Raw genomic sequence first — 10106 nt, 5'->3', positions numbered from 1 at the left:
TGGCCCTATTGAAAGTCTATGGCAGTTTTCCCTTTAACTTTAATAGGGCTAGAATTTCCTCCTATTGGTTTTCCTCTTCACCACATCATCGATCCAGCCCCGCTATGCCATGCACTTTCTGTTAGTTTTAGCAAGATGATTTCTCTGGCACTAGTCTGTTCCCAGTTCTCAGAGTTGGGATGGGGAGGTTTAATTTATTTACACTTTTGAAAGCATTAAAGCCACACAATGGGTCTGGAGGCAGATGTTGCCCTGGAGAGCTAAATCAGATTCCTGGTGCTGTATCAAGAAGCCCTGATCTCCACTGGTTCCCCTCTGTAGCTGTTACTAGAACTGGTCAAGAATGCCCCCATTGGATTACTTTTCCAACAGAAAGTGCCTTTTTCACAGAATTAACATTTTTCTGGGGAAATTTCAGTTTTCCTGAGAAATTTCAATTTTCTATCAGGAAAATCAAAATGACAGCTTCCAGGCTGCCTAACTGGAAGGGTTGTATCAATTTCTGCATCCAGGGGAAAAGGAATTCAAGAAGAGCCTGCCCAGCAAGCCACGGGCCATCTGAAAAGTTCCATTTTTGGTTCTGCTGAAACAGTGTTTGTCTGGAAATGACTTCCTGCAAGAAAATTTCAATTTTTGACTTTTCATCCTGGTTTTGGGCAGAAAAATTCTCAAAAAATGCAAATTTTGGATTTCCATCTTCCAGCCCCCTCTAGTTGCTACTGCAGGCCACTGGGGATAGAGGCAGTGACTCCTGAAGGGGAGTGGGAGACAGCAGCACAGTGCAGGTGCCTTGGGGAACATTGGGGAAGCTCCAATGTAATAGTATCTGGAGATCCCTGAGCTATGCAGGTTCATAACACCTCCCTGCATAGGAGTCTCCGTGCACAATCTCTCCCCGGGGTCATAATACCATAGGTGTGACCAGTGCTCAGGTTGGATGCCCATTGATTGAAAGTCCCAGAGCTACTGTGCTATGTGCAGCTCAGAGAGTGTGAGCCATTTGCTGTGGTTTGTTTACTGTAAGGTGCTGCAGAGCGCTACTAGATCTAGCAACACCAATGAGATTTTCTGCCCCGGCTCTGAGCTCTGGGAAGACACAATAACCCACCAGGGACATCTACGGACACCTGAGCTCTGAGAACACACAGTGACCCCCGGGGCCATCTGATGAGGTTCAACAAGGACAAGTGCAGAGTCCTGCACTTAGGACGGAAGAATCCCATGCACTGCTACAGGCTGGGGACCGACTGGCTAAGCAGCAGTTCTGAAGAAAAGGACCTGGGATTACAGTGGACGAGAAGCTGGATATGAGACAACAGTGTGGCCTTGTTGCCATTTATGCATTCGTAGGAGCATTGCCAGCAGATCGAGGGAAGTGATTATTCCCCTCTATTCAGCACTGGTGAGACCATATCTGGAGTATTGCGTCGTTTCTCCGCCCCCTTCCCCCCGCCCCCACACACACACGCTACAGAAGGGATGTGGACAAATTGGAGAGAGTCCAGCGGAGGGCAACGAAAATGATTAGGGGGCTGGGACACATGACTTACGAGGAGAGGCTGAGGGAACTGGGGTTATTTAGTCTGCAGAAGAGAAGAATGAGGGGGGATTTGATAGCAGCCTTCAACTACCTGAAGGGGGTTCCAAAGAGGATGGATCTAGACTGTTCTCAGTGGTGGCAGATGACAGAACAAGGAGCAATGGTCTCAAGTTGCAGTGGGGGAGGTCCAGGTTGGATATTAGGAAACACTATTTCACTAGGAGGGTGGTGAAGCACTGGAATGCGTTACCTAGGGAGGTGGTGGAGTCTCCTTCCTTGGAGGTTTTTAAGGTCACGCTTGACGAAGCCCTGGCTGGGATGATTTAGTTGGGAATTGGTCCTGCTTTGAGCAGGGGGTTGGACTAGATGACCTCTTGAGGTCCCTTCCAATCCTGATATTCTATGATTCTATGATTCTAACCCCGGTTGTTCTGAGTTCCTGGAGGAGATGTGGGAACCCTCCCCCACTGGAATTGCATACAATCCCAGGTCCATAAACCATTTGTAAATTTTATACACAATGGTCTCCCAAAGATACTGCGGGCTGTTGCAACGGCTTTTTCAGTTCACTGTTAATTCCAAAAAGCCCAGAAAAATAAATGGTTGCGGGTTAAACCAAAACCAACGTAGTTTGAAATATTTTGGTGAATTGAAAAGTCAAAAAAAAAGGTCTAGTCCACATTAACGTGACTTGCCATTCTGAACAGCAATGGATAGTCACTGGAGCAGGGCAGGAGTGAGCATGACCCTACGGTGGGATAGTCAGGACCCTCCCCTGGGCTATGGGAGACTAAAGTGCAAGGCCCTGCTCCCCGATCTAATTATTTATGAAACACAGCACAGAGAAGAGATTGAGAAAGCACCAGCTGTGAACAGGGCCATCCCTAGCCATTTTGGTGCCCTCACAGCCCCCCTGGGGGACAGGTGGGAAACCGCCCCCCAGCACAAGCCGGTGGAGCAGGTTGGGGCCAGGTCGCTCCACTTCCTGCCGCCCGGTGATTCCAGGGCAGGCCCGACCCCGCACTCACAGGGCGGCGGGAAGTGGAGTGACCCGGCCCCAACCCGCTCCGCTCTGCTCCCCTGGCTCCCAGCCTTGGGACTTGGGGGGCAGGGGGGAACTGCCCCCCAGCACTCACCAGTAGTGCGGCTGGGAGCCAGGGGAACGGAGCAGGCTGAGTGCAGGGCGCCCGCCCCCTGCTGCACTCCTCAGGGGAGTGGGGGTGGAGCTGGGGCAGAGCGGGGCAGGAAGAGGCGGGGTTGGGGCGGAGGCCCTGGGGAAGAGGGAGAGCAGGGTCTGGAGCAGCACACAGCTGCATAGGGCAGTGGGGCACCAGGAAATTTAGTCGCAGCTGCGTACTTTGCGTACGGGTAGGGACGGCCCTGGCTGTGAATATCCCAGAGCCCACTGGTTAGGGCACACTCGTGCAATGCAGGAGACCCATGCTCAAATCCACTTTCCAGATCTAGCAGAACGGGGCGGGGATTGAACATGGATCTCCTATGTCTTAGCAGCCACTGGCGTTACAAGGGTGCTGGCAGCGCTACCTCCTCCTTTCTCAGTTTGGTCAACTAATTCAACACAAATTCACGAGCAGCTTCAATCATCCCCAAACTACATTTTTAGCAAATAAACTATTCATCCAAGAAATTTTGCCCACCTTTAGCAGGGAGTCCCTTTGAAACATGGAGTGTCTGGTCAGTTTCTCAGTGTGGCCAAAACTCTGCAAGGCATAGTCTAAACCTGGCATGGTAAGTAGCTGCCCCTGGTATTTTTTCCAAGATCATTGTTATTTTCAGGTGCTCTTATCTCAGTGATTGCAGCCTCTTTAGGCTGAGCCCTTGGCTGCGTGTATGTAGCTGAAATACAAGATGCATTTGTCTGGAATTAACTTTTCTCCTTTGTCACAAGGGCATGGGCACATAGATTGGCATCCAATGTGTAAGTACTATAAAAAGAAGTGCAGAAACACACTTCTGGTACGAGCACTCTTCCCCCCGAAAGTGCCAGAACAATGTTCTGGAACAGGCCAGTATGATTTAAGTCCTACTGCTATCAATAGTCCTCCTTGGCAATTGGTATCTGCACTCCATGCAATAGCTGCAATCCCACAAGGCCTGATGATTTCATGTTTCATTCACTTTCTTTTGAAGCTCTTAAAGGGGTGAATGAAAGACTATATATAATAGCACCATCTGGCGATGCCCGGGAATGTTACATTCCCTGAGTTCAGGGTCTTATGTGAGTGCACAAGAGCTCTTTGAGGAAGTCAAGAAGCATTTGAACAAGGGTAATTCAGTTGATATAGCATTCTTGGACTTTCAGAAAGTCTTTGACAAGGTCCCTCACCAAAGGCTCATAAGCACAGTAATCAATCATGGGATAAGAGGGAAGGTCCTTTCATGGATCAATAACTGGTTAAAAGATAGGAATAAATGGTCAGTTTTCACAGTGGCGAGAGGTAAATAGTGAGGTCCCCCAAGGATCTGTACTGGGACCAGTGCTATTCAACATATTCATAAACAGTCTGGAAAGGGGGATAAAGAGTTAGGTGGCAACATTTGTAAATGATGCAAAACTATTCAAGATAGTTATGTCCAAAGCAGACTGCGAAGAGTTACAAAAGGGATCTCACAAAACTGGGTGACTGGGCAACAAAATGGCAGATGAAATTCAATGTTGATAAGTGCAAAATGATGCGCATTGGAAAACATAATCCCAACTATACATACAATATGATGGGGTTTAAGTTAGCTGTTACCACTCAAGAAAGTGACCTTGGAGTCATCATGGATAGTTCTCTGAAAACATCCGCTCAGTGTGCAGCAGCAGTCAAAAAGCAAACAGAATGTTGGGAACCATTAAGAAGGGGATAGATAATAAGACAGAAAATATCAGCTTGCCACTGTATAAATCCATAGCACGCCCACACCTTGAATACTGAGTGCAGTTCTGGTTGCCCCACCTCAAAAAAGGTATATTTGACTTGGAAAAGGGCAACAAAAATGATTAGGGTATGGAACAGCTTCCACAGAAGGAGAGATTAAAAAGACAGGGACTGTTTGTCTAAGGCCCGGTCTACACTGGGGGTGGGGGGAGGAGAATAGCGTAGCTGAAGTCGACGTACCTTAAGTTGACTTACCTCGCATCCTCACGGCGCGGGGTCGACTGCCGCCGTTCCCCCGTCGATTCCGCTTCTGCCTCTCGCTGCGATGGAGTACAGGAGTCGACGGCAGAGCGATCGGGGATCAATTTATTGCATCTACACTAGATGCGATAAATCGATCCCCGATAGATCAATCACTACCCGCCAATCCGGTGTGTAGTGTAGACGTACCCTTAGAAAAGAGGTGACTAAGAGGAGATATGATAGAGATCTATAAAATCATGACTGGTGTGGAGAAAGTGAATAAGGAAGTGTTATCTATTCCTTCATATAACACAAGAACCAGGGGTCACCCAATAACATTAACAGGCAGCAGGTTTAAAACAAACGGAAGTACTTCTTCACACAACACTCAGTCAACCTGTGAAAGTTGTTGCCAGGGGAACGTTGTGAAGGCCAAAAGTATAACTGGGTTAAAAAAGAATCAGATATGTTCCTGGAGGACAGGTCCATCAATGGCTATTAGACAAGATGGTCAGGGATGCAACCTCAAGCTCCAGGTATCCCTAAACCTCTGACTGCCAGAAGCTGGAACTGGATGACAAGGGCTGGATCACTCGATAAATTGTCCTGTTCTGTGCATTCCCTCTGAAGCATCTGGCACCAGCCATTGTCGGAAGACAGGACATTGGGCTAGATGTACCATTGATCTGACTCAGTATGGCCGTTCTTATGTTCTTAGGAGACACTGACAAGATCAAGCTATTGCCTTAGGACAAATCATGAACTTGGAAGCAAGCTACGTGTGTTGAGCAGATAAATCCTAGTTCATATAACCGGTTGGCCAAAGCAAAGGTTCAAAAATCATGAGTCAGACTCCCAGAAAATCACAAGATTGACCCCTGAATCTTGAGATTTTTTAAGGAAAGATTACATTGTGTTTTTTGGTCTGTCTTTTGATTGTTGAACTCCCCCCAGTGTGTGTGAGACACTCAGCCCTGGTCTACACTACGAGTTTAGGTTGAATTTAGCAGTGTTAGATCGATTTAACCCTGCACCCGTCCACACAACGAAGCCATTTTTGTTGACTTAAAGGGCTCTTAAAGTCGATTTCGGTATTCCTCCCCGACGAGCGGATTAGTGCTGAAATAGACATCGCCGGGTTGAATTTGGGGTAGTGTGAATGCAATTCGATGGTATTGGCCTCCAGGAGCTATCCCAGAGTGCTCCATTGTGACCACTCTGGACAGCACTTTGAACTCAGATGCACTAGCCAGGTACACAGGAAAAGCCCCGGGAACTTTTGAATTTCATTTCCTGTTTGGCCAGCGTGGCGAACTCAGCAGCACTCAGCAGCACAGGTGACCATGCAGTCCCCCCAGAATGTTTCTACACTCCCCCTATCATCTCCGTCCCTGAGGTTATCGCAGATTAGAAGGCGAAAAAAACGCACTCGCGATGACATGTTTTCCGAGCTCATGCAGTCCTCCCGCACTGATAGGGCACAGCGTAATGCATGGAGGCATTCAGTGACAGAGGCCAGGAAAGAATTGCTGTGTTTGCTTAACAGCAAAAGTAGCATGCCTCGCTAGTGATCCTGCCCGAGCCAGGTCGCTGTGTCACATGCACTCCGCGCTGTGTCAGCCTTGGGCAGGGGCATGACCGCTTTGTGAGCAGGAAGGCCATAGATATAGACATTGCATTAAGTAGCTTCTGTAGCTAGAGAAAACATTCCTGTGCATTCGGCAAAGTCTGTGGCAAAAAAAGAGAAGCCCTGTAGTGTAGTGGTTATCAGGTTCATCTAACACATGAAAGCCCCATAGTGTAGTGGTTATCACATTCACTGAACATGCAAAAGCCCCATAGTATAGTGGTTATCCCGTTTCCCTAACATGCAAAACAACCCTGGTTTGAAACCAGGCGGAAACAGGGCACTGTTCCTTTTTCTGACTCCCCTCCTGCATTTTTCGTATTAGAACAGACCGCACTGTGAAATTTTACTTTGAATTATATCAATTATGAGTTAAATAATATGGAAGCTCTCTCTAAGTCATAGTCCCGGGTTCCTTACCCTTTCAGCTGCTCTGATAAATTAACATTTTTGTTAGGGGCGGGGGAAATTTTTCATGAAGCCTTTTATAGGGACTAAATGCTATCTAGGACTCTGAAAGAATCTTAACGTGGCCCATAGAGGGCAATCCTTCATTCTGGATTTGTCATGCCACAATTTGAACTGCTCCTTACTACTGTCCAGGCCATGGGAGCAAGGGGCAGGCTGGGGTAGGTGCGACCGCACGGTGCTGCTGGCTGGGAGAGCAGCCTGAGGCAGAAGCCTCCAGCTCGCATGATATTCCAGGCAGGACTGAATCTCCATGAGACGAAACTTAAAGAAGAGAATGACCTGGAGTCACTCCCATTCGGTGCTCTAAGAGGAGGATAGCCATGTCTGTCCAGGCACCCCTGATCGACTTCACCGAGGTCTGCCAGCTGAGCGGGGCTGAGCGGGACCCTGGTTGGCAGGAGCCGGCGGACGGAGCCCCAGACTGGCAGCGGGCTGAGCCGCTCAGCCCACTGTCAGTCTGGGGCTCCATCCGCCAGCCCCGCTCAGCCCGCTGCCTGCCTGGGGTTCCGATCATCCAGGCAGGCAGTGGGCTGAGCGGGGCTGGCGGCCGGGACCCCGGAAAAAAGGTGTGAAACGATTGTCTGCCGTTGCTTTCACGGAAGGAGGGAGGGAGGGGGCCTGGCGACATGTACTCAAAACCACCCGCAACAAAGTTTTTGCCCCATCAGGTATTGGGAGCTTAACCCAGAATTCCAATGGGCAGCGGAGACTGCGGGAACTGTGGGATAGCTACCCATAGTGCACCGCTCTGTAAGTTGATGCTAGCCGCGGAAGTGAGGACACACTCTGCTGACTTTAAGGTGCCACCAGACTCCTTGTTGTTTCTGCTGACTTAATGCGCTTAGTGTGGACATAAGCAATAGACTGTATAAAATCGAATTCTAAAAAATCGACTTCTATAAAATTGACCTAATTTCATAGTGTAGACATACCCTCAGTGTTGCCCACTCTCCCAAATGTATTTGGTAGGTGATTGTGGCCCCCACTGCAGTTACCCCTCACCCCACATCAGCCTAGAGTTGCCAACTTTCTAAGTGCAGAAAACTGAAAACCTTTGTCCTGCTCCCTTCCCCGCCTGTTCCCCGAGGCGCCGCCCCCGCTCACTCCACGCTCCCCCTCCGTCCCTCGCTTGCTCTCCCCCACCCTCACTCACTTGCTTATTTTCACTGCAAGGCCCAAGCAGGCACCAGGAGAGGCCAGGAGCTGCAACAGTTTGCATGCGGGAGATGGAATGTGTGATTCAAATGCCCTTCACCTCCCTAGGGAGAGATTTTAAACACTATGGTAAAATGAGTTGCCCCCCAAAAGAGTCCCACTCACTCGCAATGAGCGAGACTAAAGAGACTATTGCAGGAGTGTGATTTTTCTTGCCTTCACCCAACTGTCCAGGTAGGGGATCCAGTGCTGCAGCCACTGACTGATTCCTTCCCTGCCTGACAATGAACTGTATAGCGGGGGGAAAAGTTATGCTGTTCCATCTTTAATGACTACATTGTTTAAATGTGTGCTTTAATAGACAATATATGCAATGTGGACAAATTAATGTTATGGGAGTCTTAATGTTAACATTTCCTGACACTTATGTCCTTAATATTGCATTGATGTTATTGTAAGAATTCATTATAGCTCTTCAATGTTAAGAAGATGAGGTTGCATAAAATGTAATTCATGCTGCAGACAGGGCCGGCTCTAGGATTTTTGCCGCCCCAAGCAAAAACAATTTTGGCCGCCCCAGCCCGCGTTTTTTTTTTACCCCACCCCCGGCCCCGCCTCAACTCCGCCCCTTCCCCAAATCCCCAGCCCTGCCTCCTCCCCCCAGGCTCTCAAGCCTAGGAGGGAGGGGGAGAAGCGGTGCGCGCGCCACGGCCACTCGGAGTCTCCCCCTCCCTCCCAGACTCTCAAGCCTGGGAGGGAGGGGGAGCAGCGGCGCGCGAAACAGCTGTGTGTGGGTGTGTCTACCCAGCAATTAAAGCTGACTGCCCCCATCTGTGGGGCTGTGTTTGGGCTAACTGAATCCCAAGCTCTGAGAGCCCAAATGCCTACACAGCAATTTATATTTAGCCTGTGCATAGTCATCTAGCCAAGCGATGGCATCTTCGGGATGCAGTTCTGTAACGTTACAGCCCCAGTCTGCTGAGCCAGGCCAGCAGGGCGTTTAACTGCGGTGTAGCCATTACCCCAGAGAACTCGGAGGAAGGACTACCGGGGAAGGGAGCCACAAATTCGGAGCATCTCCACCTGACCCCTCCTCCCAAAGCAGCCGCCGGCCGCTTGTAGGGAGCGGGGCCACTTAGCTGAGGCGGCTGCTAGGAAGAGCAGGAGGGTGCTTGGGGCTGTGAGTATGGTAGGGGGTTAGGGGTGCGGGCTGGGGTGCAGGGGGTTGGAGTGTGGGAGGAGATACAGGCTCTGGGCTGGGGGTGCGGGCTCCAGGATGGGGCCAGAAATGAGAGGTTCAGGGTGAGGGAAGGGGCTCCAGGCTGGGGCAGGGGGGTTGGGTGTGGGAGGGAGTGAGGGCTCCAGCTGGGGGTGCGGGCTCTGGGGTGGGGCCGGGGATGAGGGGTTTGGGGTGCAGGAGGGGGCTCCAGGCTGGAGGGTGGGGCCAAGGGATTGTGGGAGGGGGCTCCAGGCTGGGGAAGGGGGTTGGGGTGTAGGAGTGGGTACGGGCTCTGGGCTGGGGATGCAGGCTCTGGGGGGAGCTGGGGATGAGGGGTTTTTGGTGCAGGAGGGAGCTCCAGGCTGGGGCTGCAGGGTTCAGAGTGCAGGAGAGGGCTCAGGGCTTGGGCATGGGGTTGGGGCACGGGATGGAGGTTGGGATGCGGGCTCCGGACAGCCCCGGCTGGTGCGGTTCGTGGGGGCTCCAGGAGGTGCTGACCTCAGGTGGCCCCTTAGCAACTGCACCAACACTGCCCTGGCATTTTCCAGGGATGGAGAAAATCTGCGTGGCTCCCGAGAAGCCGCGGCATGTCTGGCTCCTAGGCAGAGGTGCAGCCAGAGGGGCTCCGTGTGCTGCCCCTGCCCACAGGCACCACCCCATGTGCCAGCTCCGCAGCTCCTATTGGCCGCGGTGCCCCCAATTCGCACCCACCGCGGATTCCTGGCCAGCCTGGAGCCCCCTCCCGCACCTTGAACCCCTCATCCCCAGCCCCACCCATAGCCCGCATCCCCAGCCAGAGCCCTCACTCCCTCCCGCACCCCAACCCTCTGCCCCAGCCCAGTGAAGGTGAATGAGGGTGCGGGAGAGTGAGCCACCGAGGAAGGGGGAATGTAGTGAGTGGGGGGCAGGGCCTCAGGGAAGGGGCGGGGCTAGGGTGTTTGGTTTTGTGCGACTAGAAACTTGGCA

Source organism: Terrapene carolina, unplaced genomic scaffold (assembly GCF_002925995.2).
Source record: "Terrapene carolina triunguis isolate 2854851 unplaced genomic scaffold, T_m_triunguis-2.0 Scaffold34084, whole genome shotgun sequence".
NCBI lineage: Eukaryota > Metazoa > Chordata > Testudines > Emydidae > Terrapene > Terrapene triunguis.
The sequence above is the reverse complement of the archived record's forward strand: the minus strand, read 5'-3'. Positions refer to the sequence as shown.